Below are 22,024 nucleotides of genomic sequence, written 5' to 3' on the forward strand. Positions count from 1 at the left end.
GAAAGACAAGGCTGGGGCTGGAAGCCCCCACTGGGGGGCTGTCCTGGAGATTCAGAGAGGAGCTGAGAGTAGTCGTAGAGAAGTTGTTCTGTGTGTTGTGGGGCGTATCATCTGGGGGCCCCAGGGCTCCTGGCAGTCACAACCTCCCACTTGGTTGCACCTGGGTTTTGTTTTTTTGTTTGTTTGTTTTTGAAAATAATGATCACTCACAGCAGTCTTAAAAAAGCCAAAAACCCAATACTTGGAGACCACACAAATTGCAGGCAAGTTAACTTTTGTTTGCTGGGGGATTTTTGAGAAAAGGAAACATTTCACTTTCCCATTTTATTTTTTTGATTGGGGTTCACCTTTATTCAGTGTCTATACCATACTCAAGGTACACACAAACTCCATAATTTGACAGATCAGGAACCACTTTTGATTCCTGTCTCTCCTTTATCCTTCGCATCTGAGGAATCACTGAGCCCTGTAGACTGTCACGCCCTTTCTCCTTTCTTTCCCACTCCTCAACCCCCGACCTCCGCAGCCACCCCATAGCCTAGGTCACAGCATCTTTCACGTCAAAAACTCCCTAACAGGCTTTCCTTTCTTTGTGTTGCTCTCTTCTATCCATTTTCCTCCATACAGACAGGGGACCTTTCACATGTAAACCGGTTTTGTCCACAAGGTTCCCATCATTCCTTCAATGTCCACAATGGCTCACTGACCTGGAGATAAAGGTGGGCGCCATCTTGCCTCCTTCTCTAGACTCAACTTTTACCACTCATCTCTTGCACTCTCTACTAAAGGTTTTCTAAACCTTGTTCTCTTCCTACATTTGTACCTCGGTCCCAGGATTCACAAAAGCTATTCTTTGAAATGGCTTGGTATGTGGCATATTATCTCCTTTTTTGGTTTTCTCCTCTTCCTGCCCAATTCTCTGTCTGAACTTGTCTCTTTGGTCCATCTTTCATAACTCCCAGATTTGGCTACGTCTCCCTAGTATGTTTTCATAAGTATCTTTAACTGTCCTATCATGATCTCCACCGTACATTGTTAACTCTCCTCTCAGAGTATCTCTCTCCAGGCTCACCAATCCTATATTGTCCCCTTCACACATCTTCTGGTATGCAGAAGAGAAAAGCGTGTTTCAACTAAAAAAAAAAAAAAAAAAAAGGATTATAAAACAATCCTGAAAAAGAAGAACAAAGTCGGAGGACCCACACTTTCTAATGCAAAACGTAATAAAGTAGTAGTAATCAAGACAGTGTGATACTCACATAGGAATAGACATATAATTCAAAGGAATGCAATTGAGAGTCCACAAATAAGCCCATGAATCTATGGTTAATTGATTTTTTGACAAGTGTGCTAGGACTATTCAATGGGCAAAAGATAGTCTTTTCATAACTTTTTTAATGTTTTATTTATTTCTGTGAGAGAGAGAGAGAGAGAGAGAGCATGAGCAGGGGAGGGTCAGAGAGAGAGGGAGATAAAGAATCTGAAGCAGGCTCCAGGCTCTGAGCTTGCTGTTAGCACAGAGCCTGACACAGGGCTCGAACCCATGATCCGTGAGATCATGACCTGAGCCGAAGTCAGATGGTCAACTGACTGAGCCACCCAGGCACCCCAGAAGATACTCTTTTCAACAAGTGGGGTTCAGACAAGAAGATATCCAGATGAAAAGAATGAAGCTAAATATCTACCTCACACCATATATGAAATTTAACTTAAAATGGATCAAAGATCTAAATATAAGAGCTGAAACTATAACCTCTTTTTAAAATTTTTTTAATGTTTATTTATTTTTGAGAGAGAGAGAGAGCAAGACAGAGCATGAGCAGGGGAGGCGCAGAGAGAGAATGAGACAAAATCCATAGCAGGCTCCAGGCTCTGAGCTGTCAGCACAGAGCCTGATGCAAGGCTGCAACTCACAAACCGTGAGATCATGACCTGAGCTGAAGCCGGACGTTTACAACTGAGCCACCCAGGCGCCCCGAAATTATAACCTTCTTAGAAAAAATCACACAAATAAATCTTCATGACCTTGAATTTTGCAATGGGTTATTAGATATGACACTAAGAAGCATAAGCAACAAAAGAAAAAATAAACAGGACTTCTTCAAAATTAAAAACTTTCATGCTTCAAAGGACACTGATGAAGAAAGTGAAAAGATAATGCACAAAATGTGAGATTTTTGCAGTTTATATATCTGATAAGGATAAGGAACTTGTATCTAGAATATATATATTTTAAAACTTCTTATAACTCAATAACCACTAAACTATGACATCATGACCTGAGCCAAAGTCTGCCGCTTAACCACCTGAGCCACCCAGGCACCCTACATAAGTTTTACTTTAATAAGTTTACTTTAATAAGTTTACTTAAGGGGTACCTGGGGGCTGAGTTGGTTGAGCATCTGACTTCAGCTCAGACCATGATCTCGCAGTTCGTGGATCTGAGTCCCATATTGGGCTCTGGGCTGACAGCTCAGAGCCTGGAGTCTACTCCAGATTCTGTGTCTTCATCTCTCTCTGCCCCTCTCCTGCTTGTGCTCTGTCTCTCTCAAAAATAAATATTTAAAAAATAATAATAAGTTTATTTTTTTTAATGTAAAGGGGAAAGAGCATCTGCCTGTCTCTTGGTCCTTCACTTGATTCTCCCCAGATGATGATGAGAGACTTCTTTGTTTGTTTGTGAATATGAAGACCTGACTTAGCATGACTCCATTCTTCCAGGGGGCTGAAGAATGGCTGTGTTTGGGTCCATTTTCCCATTTCCATCTGGTAAATATAGTAACTTCAGGCATTGCTTGCCTTCTAAAAGGCCCATTCTTCTCTACCCATTCATGGAGCTCAAGGCATATGCACTCAGAGGAGTGATTCTGCGTGAGTTTTCAGAATCTTCCCAGGTTAAGCCATCCCATGATCTAGGCTCAGAACAGACTGGATTGTGACCGAAGATTCAAGCTCTCATCCTCCATTCAGTTTTATCAATCACAGGATGGGAAATTTTATCTTTACCTGACAGACTTTGATGTCTTTCTTTAGCGGTTTGAAACTCATAAGATAACGAGTATTTTATAGACCACCTAGCAAATCCTAGTAACATCTAAAATGCAAATCAGACATTTTATTAAGAAAGAAGACTTGGCATCTTTGACCCGTCCATATGACTAAAATTTGAAATTCATTTGGAAATATGAAAATAATGAAGTGTCTTTTTCTGAACCACTGGAGTTGAAATGTTCCACACGGATAAGTCCCATTGATTTCACATGATTAATTGCTCATTAAGATGGTTACCTTAGCAACTACTACATCAAGTAACAGTTTTTACAACTTTGACACACAGAGAAAGTTTTAAAGTAACTTAATAGCATTAAGTAAAAAATGATATCCTCATAAGCTACAAAAATTTTTACATATCAAATAAAAATTGATATTTTTTACATATCAAATAAAAATTTCAAGTATGAAATTCTCAAAGCTACAGATGTTAAACACATAACATATAATTATCCTTTTCAAAGAATTATCCTTTATTATAGCTGAGTGGGCTGCTCTTGTGACTTGTGGTATAAATAGCCTGATCTTTTTACCTGATTATTTTCTGAACAACAGAAAAAAAAAGGATACTGTTGACATAAACATGTAATTTAAACTTCTATAAATATGCTGTCAATATAATAACTCCATTTCAATAAACATTTATTTTGCCAATTACACAGCTAGGATTTTGCGATATAAAGCTGAGTAGAATGTGGCCCAACATCTTAAGAAATTTGCCATCAGGTAGGAACCGTTTTTTTATTCATTCATTCATTCAACAAATACAAAGCACTTCGCGGAGTCGAATCATTTTCTAAGAGAGGGGAAGGGAGGCATGCACAGTGAACAAAATGAGCAAAAATCCCTGTCCTTGGGAAAATTTATATTCTAATGGAAAAAAAAAGAAACACGAAACAAATTAAAAAATAACCCGTTTATCAAGTTGTAAAAAGTATCACTGAGAAGAACAAAGCAGAGAAGAGGAATAAGATGTGTGTGTGGGGGGGGTGCATGTGTGTTGGGGGACACAGCGTGGTTGTAATTTTTTTCTGAGGTCACAGAAAACTATGATATATTTAAACTCAATGAGCCAGAATCCAGTTCGATGATCTGCTTTTGTTGGCAGCACTGAAAACATCATGGTAGGTCTAGTCTAAGGCATGTCTTCCCTCGTTGAGGTGTCGACTTGGGCCACATCACAGTAGGAGAGCTTCTTCCCAGCGGGCCAGGCCTGCCCTTGATAACCACGGTGGGCGCCCTGTGTTGCTGCTCTCCATTTCTTCACGAGCCACTCAGAAAGGAGGGGCAACCTGATGGGGCACAGTGGTTAAGCTTATTCTTCCTGGACCCCTCTTCTGAAGGCACACGGCCCTGCCTTGAGAGTTACAGTGTTCTGGGCCACTGGAAGGTAGAAGATGTATGGATCTTTCTCTTCTTTTAGATGTTGACTTCTTTTTGCATGGCTTTCTTGGCTTTATTATTTTTTATTTTTTTTAATGTTTTATTTATTTCTAGGAGAGAGAGAGAGAGAGACAGCGTGAGCAGGGGAGGGTCAGAGAGAGAGGGAGTCACAGACTGAAACAGGCTCCAGGCCCTGAGCTGGCAGTCAGCACAGAGCCCGACGCGGGGCTCGGACCCACGAACCGCGAGATCGTGACCTAAGCGAAAGTCGGACGCTTAACCGACTAAGCCACCCAGACGCCCCATGGCTTTCTTGGCTTTAAAAGGCTTCTTTTTTGGGGCGGCTGGATGGCTCAGTCAGCTAAGCATCTGACTTTGGCTAAGGTTATGATCTCACAGTTCATGAGCTTTGGGTGAGCCCTGCTTCTCTCTCCATCTCTCTCTCTCTCTGCCCTTTATGGGATTCTTTTTCTCCCTCTTTCTCTCCACCCTCACTCACTTGAGACCCAATCTCTTAAAAAAAAAAAAAAAAGGCCTTCTCTTTTGTTTCAGTTTTAGGAAAGTTTCTTTCCTTCCTGAATTATTTTCTTAGAAGGGACAGTTGTAATTTCAAACAGTATAATCAAGGAAGTCTTCTAGCGAATGTACTGTTTAAACAAAGATTTGAAGGAGGTGAGAGAGATAGGCATGCAGATATGTGGAGAAAGTGCAAAGGCCCTGGGGTAGGAGTGGCCAGGTGTTACAGATATAGAAGGCAGACATAAAAACAGATTTATGATAAAATGTACTTGTGGTAAAACACACACACACACACACACACACACACACACCACAAAACAGCACCCAGAAAAGAGTGCTTAGACTTTACTTTGTATAACTAACCCATAAAAAGTACTTTTGCCTTAAAGGTCTCAAGTACATATGTAAACAGTGACTACTTAACAAATAGGATAATAAGGTAGACGTATCTATTATGTCCATTTTGTGCATTTGAGGGGAGAAGATAAAGAAGAAAAAAATTGTTAGCAATTTGAATAAGAGCATGAGCATGAAAGCTATTGTCCTGAGTTAAAAATCACAACTTTGTACCGGGCAAGGTACTTCACTTCTCTTTGCCTCAGTTTCCCACTTTAAAATGGAGATAATAATAGTACCTCTGTTGCAGGATGGTTATGGATATTGAGTAAGACAATACATGTGCCTCTGAAACTTTACTGTGCATACAGATCTCTTTATGCGGATTCCGGGGTGCCCCCTGCAGTTCTGCGGGTCTAACAAGCTCCCGGTGGTGCTGGAGACGCTGGTCCACAAACCACAGCTTTATACTGAGGTTGTAAAGCATTGAGGACAATGCCTGGCACACAGTAGGCACTAAACAAATTTGGCCATTATGCTTGCACACCATTGAGGTGGCAGGGAAACGATGAAAACCAACAATTTTCCCTCCTTTTCTATCAGATGTTGCCTGACAAAATGATTCCGAGTTCAAACGACGAATGTGGATATGGATGATATGTGTTTCATTTTTTCAGTCTGACAAGGGCAGCCCTCGGGTGCCTCTCTGGGTTTATAGTTTTAAGCTGATCAAAGTACTCTGCATAGTAGGCATTCAATAAATACTTAATGGATGAAAGAAATGTCCAGACTGTCTCAATAAACATCCCTCTAGGAATTAACAGTGCTGCTGCAGTTTGGTTTTAATACAGTGGCATGTGTGCCAAATCGTTATTTCAAGAATGTGGCAATTGTGTTCTAAAATCCAAAGTATGTTGTTTTAGTCTCAGAGCATTAGATTCTAATACCCTGCAGACCGGCTCCACTACTGCAGGCTTCCTGTGCCCTTCAGTCCAGACTTTACGTGCTAACAGCGCCCTCTACTGCTCAGGAGCAAATCTTTGCTCCCAAATCCAATCAAGAAACCTGGATCCACCAGGTTCTCACCACATGAAAGTACCTGGCATCTGCCTTTAAAGGAGAGAAGGTGGCAGTGTAGCAACTGTCCACGCCGTGAAGAGCTGGACGGCAGGTCAGCTGCTGAGCAGATCACCAGGACCCACGGAGAGGAGAGAAGAGCTGGATTCAGTTTGTTGCCAGACTCCTTTCCTTCCCTCCCTTTCCCCCCACACTAACCAGATCTTCATCCTCCTCTTCAGTAAGGTTAGCTGCACTGTCTGCCCCGCTTCAACCTGCCAAATTATGATTCTCCTTTGGAGAAATATAAGGGGAAACAAACCAGTGCTCAGGTGAAAGCCCGCTGCCTGCTGAGCAGGAAGAGCTCTTCCTTCATGGTGATTGGAGCCTTTCATTTGTATAGCACCATCTTAGCTTTTTTTCTGGGCTTTGAGTACAAACAGCTGTGTAACTGTCACCAAAATATTTTATTATTTTATTTTATTATTTTATTTTATTTTAATGTTAGTGCATGCGAGCAGAGGAGAGGGGCACAGAGAGAGGGAGGGAGAATCATTGGCAGGCTCCACATTCAGAGTCCGAAAGGGGGGCTTGATCTCACCACCCTGGTACCAGGACCTGAGCTGAAGTCATGGGTCACACACTCAACCCACTGAGCCACCCAGGCACTCCTGTGACCATAATCTAATTTTAGAATATTTTCATCATCTCAAAAAGAAATTCCTTACCAATTACCATTCGCTCCCCATTTCCTCCACACCCCTCAGCCCTAGGCAACCCCTGTCTCTAATCTGACTATCCTACACGTTTCATAGAAATGGAATCATCCAATACGTGGTCTCTTATGAATGAGCTGGTTCACTACCTTGGTTTCAGGTTGTAGCGTATATCAATAATACCCTGATCCTTCCGACTGCTAAGTAATATTCCACTATATGAATGTACCATATCTTACTTATCCATCTGCCAGTTTATGGACATTTGGGTTGTTTCTATTTTTTGGCTATTATATATCATGCTACTGTGAATATTCATATATTTTTGGGTGGATGTGTGTTTTAGTTTTGTTTGGGTAGATACCTAGCAATGGAATTGCTGGGTCGTATGTTAACATTCTGAAGGACTGCAGACTGGTCATAACCCTTCGCCTTTAAATGGAACGTCACAATCCACCCCCACCTAAGAATAAAGAAACAATAAAGGGGGAAATTTTTGTTACCCTCATGACTGCTAAATAGAATATACCAGAATTATGATCAGGAGGTTTCTAACATACAAATTAGTCCCTCTTAATTCTTGAAGAGCAAAAGCCCAAGTTTTAACCCAGAGAATTGTTCTTCTATAGTATTCACCTCTTGAAACTGTCTGGTCTTTTCCTTCTTGAAAGTTCTTCTGAACATGACCGCCAGCATAAACGTTTTTACATTCTTTTGAAGCATATTTTTCTGATCCACCACTTAGAGCTACTCTTGTTTGGAACTCTATGATTTCTAGCCTTCCTGGAAGCAAGCACACCAGTAGGTGATCTGAGAGGTTTCATTTTTTAAAGCCATAGTATCAATTAGTCAAATAGTCACAAGTGTTTCTTGAGCATTTGCTCCCCGTCCAGCAAAGCGGAGACAGCAGAAGAAAGATGAGAGAGTTCTTGTTTTGGAGAAGTTTCTAGGCCAGTTGGGGAGGAAAATAAAATTATAACTCAAAATATCATGCCAAGTACCCAGATATCTTCAGTGATGCGCTGTTTGCAGGGCAGTGACAGCTGAACGTGTCTAAGTCATAGCAAACGTAGACTAGGATATTTGTACGGAGACAGGGATGAATGTGTATGGACACTGGGATGTCCACGTACCCCCAGCCTCCCTGAAGTGGGTCACTGTGTCCATTCACTGATACACCATCGTGGGACCTCTCAGTGTGACAGCATACGTGTAGGAAACTCTAGCCCACGGGATAAATTCCAAACTTTATTTTTTGCTTGGCATGCAAGGCCCTCATTAACTGGCCTTAATCTACCTTTCTAACCACTTCTATGAGCCTTTAGGATCTAACAACCTGGCTTGTTTGCTACCTTCAGGACACGCAGCGCACTCCCTAGAGCATACGCCTTCTCCAAAATGAGGCCACGGTAGACATTTATTGTTGGGCTGTTTGATTCTCACCCCCACATCTTCTCTCACGTAATTCGTAATTTGTGCCAGCCATTCAAACTTTCCCCATCCCTTCAGGTCCCCACTAACGTCCCTGTCCTTTGAGACATTCCCTGACGTCTCCAGGCCACAGGGCTTGCTCTTCTCTGTGTGCCCATGTCGCTCAGAATTTAATCTACATGCTTGATTTGTGAGGGTACATTGACCTCTGAGTTATTAAACCACGACCAACTGGTAATTGTGGTCTGTCCAGCTGGAGCCTCAAGCAGCCCCTTCAGGGCAGATAAGGGGCTCCCATGTGGGTGTATGTGGCACCCTCAGGAACTCTGGAGAAAAGGGCAGATGAAGGAGAGCCTGCCCAGGGGCTGTTTATAGCAACCATCCACATTGTTCTAGAGTCTGCTTTCCATCTTACACCTATTACTTCAGGGCTTAGGTATTTCGGGGCTTTCTCAGAATGTTTAGGCAAAAACAAAAACATGATCTGGAAGGAATGGTATAACTTGACGCTACTCTGGGAGGCACAGAGATACAAGGCAACAATATTAACCCACTGAAGGCCTGACACAGAGACACAGATACAAGCCAACAGGCTCCTCGACCTGCCCTGCAGGAGCCTGACAGGAAGAGGAAGAGGAGGAGCAGCAGCAGCAGGAGGAGGGGGGGGAGGGGGAGGAGGGGGAAGAGGAGACAGAAGTTAAAAGGAATCATCAAGCCACTGAGCTAAGTGCTCTCCCTCCATTCTATGACACTATTATAAATTACACTTCTCTGTTCCTGGTGGATTAATATCCTCATATGTTTCTCCATTTTCATGTCATTTTAGGCCATTTCAGGAACATATAATATTCCATTTAATTTCAGCTTTACTACAGTTTTAAACAGCAATTTGTTTCCTGGTTATTCATTCTAACGCCTGCCCAGAAGGCTCTTGGGATCCTAGGCACCCCCGGGCCACAGGCCGGCCACCTCAATCCCGGCGTCTTCAGTGACCTGAAGCCTTATGCTATAGTTTCTCTTCTTTTCCCCCAGTACGGCCAATAGACGTTGACTCAAAAAGGAAATAATGGACTTTAAAAAATAGATTTAAAAAAGGTAGTGAAACAAGAAGGGCGATGCTGCTGATTTGGTGAACGGTCCTGAGTTTACTCCGCGTCATCCACGCGCTGTGGCAGGACCGGGGAGACTTCTGTGGGGGCCTTCGGTGATCTCACGGTGCAGACCCGATGGGGAGGCAGCCGCACAGCTGGGGAAGAATGGCTCTTAAATAGAGAGAACAAACTGAGGGTTGGTGGAGGGGCTGCGGGTGGGGGGATGGGCTAAATGGGCAAGGGGCATAATGGACAACACTTGCTGGGATGAGCGCTGGGTGTTATACACAGGGGATGAATCACGGGGATCTACTCCTGAAATCATTATAGCACTGTACGCCAACCCACTTCGATAACAATTAAAAAATAAGTAAGTTTAAAAAAAAAGAAGAAGAATGGGACCAAGAGCTTGACCCCTTTCCTTTTTACTTCAGATTTCTTAAATTCTATTTGATGGGAGAAATGGGCCCCGCAGGAAGCCCCTGAGAGGCGTAGTGTGTGGCCTCGGCACCCCAAGATTTGAGATTAGAAGACGGATGGGGGTTTCGTTCCGCGGCTGTCCAGGGACCCTACGTCCCCCTCCCCATGTGCCCCCCCAACAGCTGCACTGAAAATGCTGGAATGCCAGGATCCCTAGCCAGCTTGGCTGAGTGAGACCCTAAGGGAAGTAGCCTCCCACCGGCCCATGGCAAGGAAACACTGCCTTGCTTTGCAGGAACGGAGATTCCCGCGACCCAGCAGGAAGCTCAGCCCCAGCATCCTCTCCCCACCCGTCACACTTCATCAGCCACATCAGGCCTCTGGCTTCAGCGGTGACGGCGACAGCAGTAATGTGGAGGCACTCCCTGGAGCCAACAAGCCTTCAGCATCAGTGTGAGGGGCCGTCCAGCCTCAGCAGTGAGGGCGCCGGGGCTGCCCCTCCATACGCACTTGCGCATCTATGGCACTCAGGTTCCCGGGGAAGGGCCTGATAAGGTGAGGAAGCCCGGCATTCCTAGTAATCAGGGAAGATGGGACACGATGTGGAATGACCTCATTTCTGCCCCACGTAGGGGAAGCAGGACAAATGACATATATATAAATATCAAATGCAATACATTAATTAATATACTACAGCATAAAATAATGAGTCCAATGACAGCCCTGTACAGGACTCTGTTGGTGCTCAGAGGACGTGGGCCTAATCCAGGCCACTGCATGTGACCAAGTAAACTGACTCAGCACAGCTTGAGCAAGAGGAGACATTCAGAAAAACTGCGGTGTGACTGGAGACCCCAAACTGTGCCCTGTACCAGATGGACCAGCACCTAGCCAGGTATTTGATCCCAAATACGTAAAGTATATAAATTAGCCCCATGGTGACAGGTGGGGCATATTGTGGCAATATTATGAAGATTCTGTGATTTAAAAAAAAAAGAAGCAACAGGTTTTGGGGTTGAATCCTGGTCTGACATGTATTTACTGTGTGATCTCAGGCAGATCACATGTATGTTCTGTAAAATGGGTGGGGAGGAAATAAAGCAAAATGCTGGAGGAGAGAGAGAGAGAGAGATCCAACCTGGCATCAAAACCCAACATCACACAGCAACTCATCACAGAATTACAGGCTTCCTTCCGGGGATCAGGGCTGTCATAAGGAAGGGTAAAGGACATCGTGGGAACCAGATGAAGGGAATGAAAGAGGGAGATTGTGTTATCGATTCAACACCAATTCTTTTAATACAGGATCATTTTATGTATGTACATCCTGTCCAATAAACCTTAAAACACTTGACTGGGTGATTTGATTTCTGAAAAGTGTACTTTAAGTTTAAATACGGGCATATAAAAATTTCTATTCTTACTTTTATGATTACGTTTTCCCCAAAACTTCCCTTTTTCAATTACAGATTTTTTTTTTTCATTTTCTATTTTCCTACACCTGCTGCAATTTTCTACTTCCTTGTTAAAAAATACTCCTTTCTCTTGGAACCCAGAAGTCTTCAGATTATATTTTGATTTCTTTCAGTTCCTCCTTCACTTAGTTATGCTATAGGTATTTGGATGTGCTACCTCTCGTCTTTATTTGCATATCAGTACCCCAAACTCCTTACTAGTTTTGCTCATCTTGGAATTTCCACCCAAATATTGGTCATTATGAGACACTCTCATTGATGAGAAAGTAAGGTGTGTGATCTATATTATTTTCACTGGATTTTTTTTTTTTCAGAGTTCCTTACTATTACAGCCTGGAAATCAAGATGCCTAGCTTACCTTTTATTCAATTTAAAAACCATCTGGTTCTCTCCCTGGTTCTCTCGGTCATACTGATCTGACTTACCCTGTCCATAGCCCGTCATAATTCATGACAATCAGGAAGAGGGCGTGCAGAAGTCCCCTCATTCCTAACAGGCTTGGGACGACAATTTGCTGGGGCTGAAATTAACATCACTTCAGTAGAGAATCACAGTGAAATGCAAAAGGGAAGAAAAGGATTTTAAAAATATGCCCTTCCCTATAGAAATTCAGAGAGTAATGTATCGACAGATGGAGAGCCACAGGCATCAGTTAGAAGAAAATTACTCAGAACCACTGCTGTGCAAGGGGCTGGCACATGAACTACCGCTTGGCACACTGGGGATTTGAACAATGAACAATTTTTACAGGCTATTGTATGTTGGTTTCTCTAATTAACAGCTAACTAAATGTCTATCTTATTGTACATCTAGTTTTTCAAATTTCTCAGAATTTCCCCAAATCCATAAAGCTACTTACACCATATAACCTAAGCATCAACTCAGATGTATACATATATATTACACTATTTAGAATGGAAAGCAATTTTGAAAAGGAGATATAAGCCAAAATGTAGAACCAAAAATGTACATAGTTTATGAATACATGAATATATGAAGAGGTACAAGTATAATATCAATCTTCCCATGTGTCATAATGGTGAGAAGCTATATTATTTTTTAATAAAAAATAGGGAGTGTAAAGTGAAATTAATAAGAGGGCAGAAGGAAACTTTTGGATGTGATGGAGAGATGAATAGCATAGATTGTGGTGATGGCTTGTATATTTATCTCCAAGCTCAAGTTGTATACGCTAATTACATACACCTTTTTTGTAATGTCAAAAAATTAAAATAAAAGTAAAGTTTTTTAAAATTAAAATTTTTACCCCCTCCCCATTGTAAAGAGATGTAGGGGTGGTGTATGTGTGTGTGTGTGTGTGTGTGTGTGTAAATGAAGCTGTCCAATAAGACTTTTAATTAGCAATCAAAGAGATGGAGCATTTTGTTGTCTTACTGATGTACTAAAGCAAATTAACCTCTGTCCCAGGTTCCCTCACGTCACTTCTTGCCATTCCTCAGGTGTACCTTCCATTCCTGCCTCACTGAATTACAGTGCTTGAGTTTCTCCAAATTTGACAGGCCTCCAAGACCTTCCTTAAATCGCGCCCTCTGTTCAAAACGCGAAAGAGTGCTTGCATTACTACAAATTTGGCATACCTCCAAGACTTCCTCAAACTGTTCTTTTCCCCAGTCTTGTTCACCTGGCCTATTTACCATAGAGTTTTGAACCACTATTGCCTTAGAACTGTCAGTTCTCCATAAAATGCTGGTTGAATAAATGAAATGTCTCAGTGAAAACATACTGTCATTGTCACAATCAATAAATTTCTATAGATCAAGACATTGAGATAACAAGGTGCCAAGCTACCAAGGGATCTACATTAAAAGATCCATGATAACAAGGGGCGCCTGGGTGGCTCCGTTGGTTAAGTGTCTGACATCGGCTCAGGTCATGATCTTGCAGTCTGTGAATTTGATCCTCTGTGCGGACAGGTCAGAGCCTGGAGCCTGCTTTGGATTCTGTGTCTCCCTCTCTCTCTGCCCCTCCCCTGCTTGCGTTCTGTCTCTCTATGTCTCTCAAAAATGAATAAACGTTAAAAAAATAATTTAAAAAATCCGTGATAACAAAATGACAGAAAAAATAAAAGCTAGAGTCATTTGCAAACATTCTGAGTATCAGGACAGTCAGAGGACCATACATGAAGGAGGAAAGTGCCGTTTCTTAAGGGTTATGTTCATGGGAATTCTAGACTGTTCACTGCATCTAAGCCAAAACCCAGTGATAAAGAGATTATTTAAAAACAGGAGGGGACTCTCCGTCCTGGGGTTGAGGATTCATAGGATCAGAGAGGAGGGAAATTGTGCAAAAGTACAATCCACCCAGTTTTCATAGGGAAGATCTTATGAAGGGAACCCCCTGTTCCGTGAGGCTTTAACTTGGTTTTGCCTTAGCAATGTTTTATGGACCTATTTCCTCAAGGACAACAGCAGGACACAAAACAGATAATCCTGAATGATCTAGGGAAGGCCAACAGAGTGAAGTGTTGGCATCATCGGCCTGTGCCATGATTTTTAAAAAGCACTTTAGAAGTCTGCTCTGGCTATCTTCTGTTTTCTAATGAGTTCGTTCTTCGAAATGCTTGTAGCCATTTTCAGATTCAATGAAAACACATGAAATAGCGTCTCGCTTTTGGGAAGGAAAGCGGCCCGCAGGGGTAACGAAGGGGAGGCTGGGTGGACAGAGGCAGTGGCCGGGTCTGCGCCGTCACTCGGCCGTCCACAGTGACAGCGGTGCAGCCAGGGCCTGTGTGTTAACGATGCATTTCCTACTTGTCATGTGGGAGCCTGAGAGTCAGCTTTTTAAGCCAGCTGGCAGCGGGGCCAGTCAAACCGAGCAATTCTTTTCTGAGCAGTCTAGTTGCAGGACGCAGAGTCATCTTTGGTGGTTAGGAACGACCGTATATTCTTCAAGACTTGATCTGAACTGAAGTGGTTTGGCCTGCTGACCTGCGCCCGCCCCCGGAGTAGAGAAGCCCTGGGAGGGGAGGAAACACATGTCCTTTCCGGCTTCCGAGGGGAGCGAGGAAGCAACAGGCTGTCTGACGGGGGCTCTGACCATGTGAAGACCCTGCCTTGCACATCCAGAGGGGACGGCAACATCCTTCCGACCTCAAACACAAAGGGCAGCCTCTTCCTCTGGGGAGGTGACCCAATATTCTCTGCCCCACATATGACTCGGCAGGAACCACACCACGGAACTCTCTCCAGCGCTCCTCTTCGCAGCTTCTTGGAAGTGACAGCTTACTGTGAAGGCACAAGGAAGTCCACATATCCTCTGACATGATGAGATTTGTGTTATAAAAAAGTCATACCTGTTTCTTGAAGCTACAAGATCAGTACAAGCCTCACTGGCTAATTGGCTCTTGCAAATGTTAAGAATGGAAGGGTGTTTGCTCATTTTTTCCCTCTTAAGGGCCCTCTTGATGAGCAAGGACCATCGGATTCGGAGAATCTGTGTAAATAGCCACATAGTATTTTCACCTGTGTGCCCTGCTAGAGATGCGTGGATACTGTTTTGTTTTGTTTTTTACCATGTATTTATTTATGAGAGATAGACAGAACGTGAGTGGGGGAGGGGCAGACAGTGAGGGAGACACAGAATACAAAGCAGACTCCAAGCTCTGAGCTGTCAGCACAGAGCCCGACGCAGGGCTCAAACCCACAAACTGTGAGATCATGACCTGAGTGGAAGTTGGACACTTAACCGATTGAGCCACCCAGGTGCTGTGAGACACTTGGGTGTTATAAACAATTCTTACAACAAAATAGAAATGATAATTGACCTAGCATGCCAACTAGTCCATCTTCTACTGCTTGCCCATCTTCACTCTTCCTGGACAGCCTTGTGGAGTGGTGTGAGACCATTTTAGATTCAGAAAGGCCGAGAATTAAATCCTAGCTAGCTCCATTGCTCACTCATTCGCTCTCAATTGAGTTCAAAGGAACTTGAACTAAATACTTTCCCTCTCAGAGCCTGTGGAATGGGAATAATAACACTGTCTCACAAGATCGTTGGTAGTTTTAAGTACTGTGACCGCTCTTACCCCATTTTCTGGTTTCATTTTCTCAACAGCATTTACCACTGTCTCAAATACAATAGTACTTGCTTATATTCTGTCAATTGCTCCTGCGGCCCCCACGTAAGCTGCTGAGGGGCAGGAATCCAGACCACTGCCTTTGTTCAGTACTGTTTTTCCATTTTCTGGGGCAGTGCTTGGCACACAGTAACTGCCTTGAATAGTTACTGTATGAATAAAAGTGAAATTAATATTTTTATAAAGCATGTACTAGCGACTCAGTAACTGGTAGTTTTCCTCCTTCCTAAGAGTGTAGGTTTACCTCTGTGTGCATTGCAGCCGTGTGTAGCTCAGAAATAACCTGGACCTGGATGGAACTGGAGGGTATTATGCTAAGTGAAATTAGTCAGTCAGAGAAAGACTAATATATAACTTCACTCATATGAGGAATTTAAGCTACAAAACAGATTAATATAAGGGAAGGAAAGCAAAAATATACAAAAACAGGGAAGGGGACAAACCCAAAGAGACTCTTAATCTAGAGGACAAACAGAAGGTTGCTGGAGGGGGTTGTAGGAGGGGGGATGGGCTAAATGGGTAAGGGACCTTAAGGAATCTACTGAAATCATTGTTGCACTATGTGCTAACTAACTTGGACGTAAATTAAAACAAAACAAAACAAAAACACTTAAAAAAAACAAGAAAGAGAGAGAGAAAGAAACTGGACTCAACACTGCACAAGTCAGGCCATCGAATTCAGCAGAGTCCTCACTGTTTGGGCCAAAGAGATCTTTTCCAGATTCTTTAACCTCTTATAAGAAGGCTTTCTGAGTATTACCATCTGGTAATGACCTGGATAAGAACTCAACTTTAGGTACAAGACCATTTGTTGGGAAGTTGGCTTTCCTGTCATAGGTCCATTTCTGAAGCTGTTTTGTCCCATTGTCTTGGGTATCCCTGATGAAATTCTCCAGCTGTGGTGATGGTCATTCAATAGGTGGCACTCTCTCCCAGAACACCGTCCTTTTTCACGGTCCGGATGAGCTTATTGATAAATCATTAGACTCTAGTTGGACGAATAGCAGAGTTACAAGTACAAAACAGTCCTGCTGATTATTTTGCAACTTTTCTTTCCCTTCCATACGCCATGCCCCACTCCCTGCTCTGGTTTCTTCACTTCCTTTAAAATGTACTAAGGCCTTGAACTTAAGGAAGACGTGCTGGCCCTTTTCCTGAGGACGAGGGACAGACGGGGGACATTCATGCTAAGTCCCGTGCTTGAAATCGGTGCTGATTCTTCTTTGTATTCATTCAGTCACTCGTTGCATTCATTCAGTCACTCGTTCACTTATTCAGTAAGTGAATCTTATGCAGTAAGATTTACTGCAGGCCATCGCATTCCTTAGTGGTGAGAAGAACACATTGAGGGCAATGACCAGAGTTTGAAGCTCAGATCTGCTACTTATTGACTTTGGGAAAATTTCTTAATGTCTCAACGCCTCAGCCTCCTGATCTGTAAAGTGGGGGTGATAACAGTACTTCTGTCACCGGTTACTTTCAAGGATTTCAATAATTCACTTTAACTATTATTTATAAAATACTAAGAACAGTACTTGGCGCACAGTAACATTAGATAAGGGTTAAATCAACACGAGCTGTCTAATAACGTTGTTTACGACCACTTGCTTAACTTTCAGATGGACGTAGTAGTAGTGCTTTTTAAGTATTGAATATATTGCACATTTTCCCCATTTTAACATCTCTGAAATCAGGATGGGATATCATAGTTTGGCTACATCTTTTCCTTCTTAGAGATATACAAAGTAGTTATTCATCTTCAAACTGATGGCATATTGGGTTTGATGAAATACGACAATTATAAGCGGTATCTCTCCCTAAAAGCTGGTCCCTCTCAGTTTACCATGTGTGCTCATATTTTCCCAATTAAAATAAAAAAGAAAGAGAGAGATAGAAGGGACAAGGGAGGAGGGAGGGGGAGAGAGAGAGAAGAGGGAGGGGAGAAGGAGGGAGGGAAAGAGAGAGCGAGAAGAGGGAGGGAGGCAGGGAGTGGGGGGAAGGAGTCCTGGTCCACCCCAAACTGTAGCCATCTTTGTTAAACTCTAAAATCCTCACTTACACTTACTGGAGAAGATCCTAGCCTTCCTTGCTTCACCTCACCTTCACCTTCACCTTCACCTTCACCTCACCTTCTTCTCAGCCTTAGGTGTGCGGTTGGGGATTGGGAGGCTTCTTTGGTCAATAAAAACTCTCCAAGCAGCAAGCCCTACATTAGGCTCTGGGATTTCACCTTGAACTCACCTTGCAGTACAGTTGGGAGGAGGAAAACCCCCAAAATTCTTTGAGGAAGAAATTATAATAGAGATCCTATATAATCATGTTTTTTATAAAAAGAAAGACAATAGTTATTTATATTTGTTTTTCTACTTTTAATGTTATATTTTCATACTTAGGATTCTGTCTAAGCCTGTGGTCTGGGTGGAAGCCCATTTGGGCCCATGAAAGGGTAAAAGGGCACAAGGCCACAGATGGAAGGCTCAGTTCACTGCTCCTGTGGGGGTAGGGGGGCCAGGGTGGGACCCCAAACCATCCCTGAGCCACACTGCGGTGCTCGGTGCTCTCCTCACCTTCCTCCCACCTTTCCCCCAACCCCCAACCCGGGTGTCTGCTGAGTCACACCCTCTCTCTTCATGGGAGCTGGGCAGGAAAGGCTGTCCAACTTTGGCTCAGGTCATGATCTCATGGTTCGTGGGTTTGAGCCCAGCATCCGTCTCCACACTGTCTGTGTGGAACCCGCTTGGGTTTCTCACTCTCTCCTCTGTCTCTGACCCTCCCCCACTTGTGCTTTCTCTGTCTCTCAAAATAAATATAGGATACATAGATAGATAGATAGATAGATAGATAGATAGATAGATAGATGAAAGAAAGAAAGAAAGAAAGAAAGAAAGAAAGAAAGAAAGAAAGAAAGAAAGAAAGAAAGAAAAACTGTTACACTGGCAAACACACTCAGTCCTAAACACCCCAGAGGAGGTTTGTTTCTTAGGGAGCTGTTTCTAAGCAGAATAAAGGGGGGCTTCTCAGATGCTGAGAAGAAGGCAGCTGCAGAGCAGGAAATGATGTGTGCTCACTGCACCATATGTGTGGGTGACCCCTTCTCATTTTTCAGGCTGGAGTAAGGGGGTATCATTTGCCTTGCTGGCCCACTTGCACCAAAAGGAGTGGATTCTTCACTCTCCCTTCATCTTTTCCCTTAATATTTGTGCCCTGCGGTTCACATCTGGTAACAACCAGACGTATAACCTTGGCTGAGCTTTCTAACTCCACGTGCCCTTGCTTTCCTCTCCAGAAAGTTGTAAAGAGTGGCACAGCCCAACTGGGCTGTGCCCGGGGGAATGAGGTAACACACTTCTTTGTAAATAGCAAGATTCTAAACAAAGCTTTCTTGTTTTTACTTTCCTTATTTATTCTTTCATGGCATAGTTTGAAGGCATCTGCTTCAAAACTCTCTCCAAGCATTGTCCAAAGGCACACAGTACCTGGCCCACACTAAAGTATAACAAATGAAGACTGGGACTCCTAGTGGGACCAAAGCATTAAACAAATGCCTTGGTGATGCTGGTTATCTATCATTATGTCCAGTGAAGAAACACTGGTCACTAGTGGGGAAAAGAAAATGCCAAAGACAAAAGGATAAGGATCAGAAGAAGTCTCCCTTTCAAGTGATTTTCNACCCCACCTCACCACACAGTGCTCCCTCACTCTCAACCTCCCTCAGACTCTTCCCCACCTTACCCTTACTGACTCCCTGCTCTCTGATCGCAAACCCTCAACTTTCAAGATAACATACCATAAAAAGCACACTGAGATGAAAATGGTTGATAGGGTGGAGTTGCAAAATGAGAGCACTCGATTCAGCCTTGGAGAGAATATCTAATGTGACACTTCGGTTTTACAGAGAGGCACCCGAGGGTCATGCCTTACCTCTACCTCTACTGGGGTGTGGGTCGTGCGGTATGGTGTGGGGTGTCCCCACTTCTCCCCACCTCCCCATGGACCTGAAATCTTACCCACCCTAGAAGGGGGTGTCGGGGCTTTGTGAAAACGGAATACTTCGGGGCTTCTGTCTCAGTCCTTCCATCCCCCTTAAAAACATAATGAATCGCTTTCAAGTTTAAACAATAAAATAATTCCATTTAAAACAGGCTCTGAGTCTTCTTCCATCCAATCCCCCCAGCAAAGAAAAACAACTAAAATATTTCCAAGTCTTTGCTCACACATGATTCATCTTTGGAGCCTGTCTCCCCTGTTTTGAGCTGCAGGGGTGGCCCTGACAGTCACGGTACCTGTGCCTGCTGCCGCACTTACTGTCTGTCCCTTTCTGGACTGAAGCCCCTTTGAAGACAGACCATGGCTTCTTGGTTTCCGAGGCTCATCGCACAAACCAGGCATATCCTTGATTCCTAATACTGTTGAATGAGTGAATGAGGGAGGTGGAGTAGGAATTATTAGCAACTTTGAGTTTAATATTGAGATACTGACTGTTAGAAAGTCCTTTAGAAAGTAAACTAATATGACATAAATATTTCCTTACCCTGATTTAGAAGAAAAATACCATCTCCAACTACCAGAAGCAAAAGCAGCTCCTTTCCCTCAACCCAGGTAACTGAGTCAGAAAACATTTCAGAGCTGTCTACCAGGAACAGGGAAAATTCTCCATGAGTAAATTGTCTTCTCTAAGACCACCTTGTCCCTTCGTGGTCACCTTCTTGGTCACCCTTAGACCTTCCTTCCCTTTTCTCCCTTATTAGAATATGGCCATAGATCTCATTTATTATCTTAGGGCCCAGCCAACAGCAAACTATACTTTTTACCTTTTCAGAAAGACTCGGGGAACCCAGTCTCTTTATATCCTGCCTGGAGACCTGGCATCTGAGGTTTGCCAATGTGTTTGGGGGAGAAACTCTGAGACAATTGGGAGGCAGAGGAGAGAATGTCTTACCATCTGGGTCCAGGCTACTCAGGGGCCTTTGGGCCCAAGTGCTGCCCCGCCCTCCATACACTCTGCGCTCCAGTGCTGACCTGTGCTCCCCTAGCTGTTGCAAACCATTTTACTTCAGAGCCCCCAAAGGAGACAATAAAGGAAGCAATATCTAACTGTGGAAGGAATCCCTTCCCCAGCACCACTTGGTTCTGGTGGGGTCAGGTGGAGTAAGGAGTCACTTCGAAGGTATGATTTAGACAGCACGGGAAGGCCCGAGCTCAAAAATAAATTCCACATGAATGCCTGAACTGTTGGTGACTGATTCATCCCTTTATTCACTGACCAAATATTTATCTACTACTCCCCAGACAACCCCTCCCCCATTCAAACAGAAATGGTGTCTGTCCTCAAGTTAATCAAGAAATAGCAGAAAATTCTGACACAAATATAATTTACCCAGTGCAAGGTGAGGCTCCTGGAATTGCGGGGAGAGCCTTGTTTTGGAGCGTGGGTTGTTGACTTTCACGTCCTGTCTTCCAAACCTAGCTGATGATCGGGGACAAGTTACTCAACCTGTTAGGACCTGTTTCCTTATATGTCTAACAGCGAGGATGATAGTAATAGCTTACCCCTTGTTGTGAGAATTCTGCAAAACACGTGTGACGCCCCAGGAAAAGTACTAAATGAGAGCTTCTAGTAAGCAGTGAGCATGGCATTATGGGAGTGCAAAGGAAGTAGCAATGACAAGTGCCTGGAGGCTTTGGAGAAAGTTTCATAGGGGAGGTGGCATCTGATATGGGTCTTGACGGACAAGAAGGAATTGGCTAGGCAGAAAAGACAGGTGGGTAGGGATCAGGGAAAGGGAACAGTGTATGCAAAGCACTGAAGCAAGACATTGCATAATATCTTAGTACTTGAGAGGTTCAGTCTTCAAAGACAGGGAATATTGGAGGGCTGAGGGGTTTCGTCCACTTGCTGTTCCGTTTTCCCTACAAGGCCTCATGTTCACCTTCTGTGCTCAAATGACACCCCGACCTTCCTACGTCAAAGTGCAAAGGCCCCTCCCCTTGCCCTTTGGTCCCCTTTCCTGCTTTGCTTATCTCCAAAGTATGTATGTATGTATGTATGTATCTTTGAAGGAGGTAGAGAGAGACACACACATGTGAGTGGGGGAGGGGCGGGGGGTGGGGAGAGAGAACCCCAAACAGGCTCCACGCCAGCCTATGCGGGGCTCGATCTCACCAACCACAAGATCATGACCTAAGCCCAAATCAAGAGTCAGACCCTTAACAGACTGAGCCACACAGGCACCCCATCTCCAAAGTATTCATTGCCACAGATAATAGAAATTTACTTATTTTATGCATGGACCTTCTCAACATGCCCATCCCCTTGCCCTCAGCACCACGGGCACGAAATGGAAGTTCCCTGAGGAGAGGAAGCTTTGTGTTCTCTTCACAGACACATGTCCCATGTTTCCCACCGTGACTGGCACAGAACAACACAGACAGGAAGTCATTTAACTCTTT

General features: G+C 43.6%; 1 long non-coding RNA gene across 4 annotated transcripts in view; it reads right to left on the bottom strand.

Annotated features, from left to right (window-relative positions):
• Window positions 1-3,778: 3,778 nt before the first annotated feature.
• LOC144240086 (uncharacterized) overlaps window positions 3,779-22,024 on the bottom strand; it is a 185,206-nt gene continuing 166,960 nt past the window's right edge. For all 4 annotated transcript variants that reach the window (XR_013337581.1, XR_013337583.1, XR_013337579.1 and 1 more), the window contains one exon: window positions 3,779-4,544. This is a non-coding gene — a long non-coding RNA (uncharacterized LOC144240086). The remainder of the gene's footprint in view (window positions 4,545-22,024) is intronic.

Source organism: Crocuta crocuta, unplaced genomic scaffold (assembly GCF_008692635.1).
Source record: "Crocuta crocuta isolate KB4526 unplaced genomic scaffold, BGI_CrCroc_1.0 scaffold81, whole genome shotgun sequence".
NCBI classification, from domain to species: domain Eukaryota; kingdom Metazoa; phylum Chordata; class Mammalia; order Carnivora; family Hyaenidae; genus Crocuta; species Crocuta crocuta.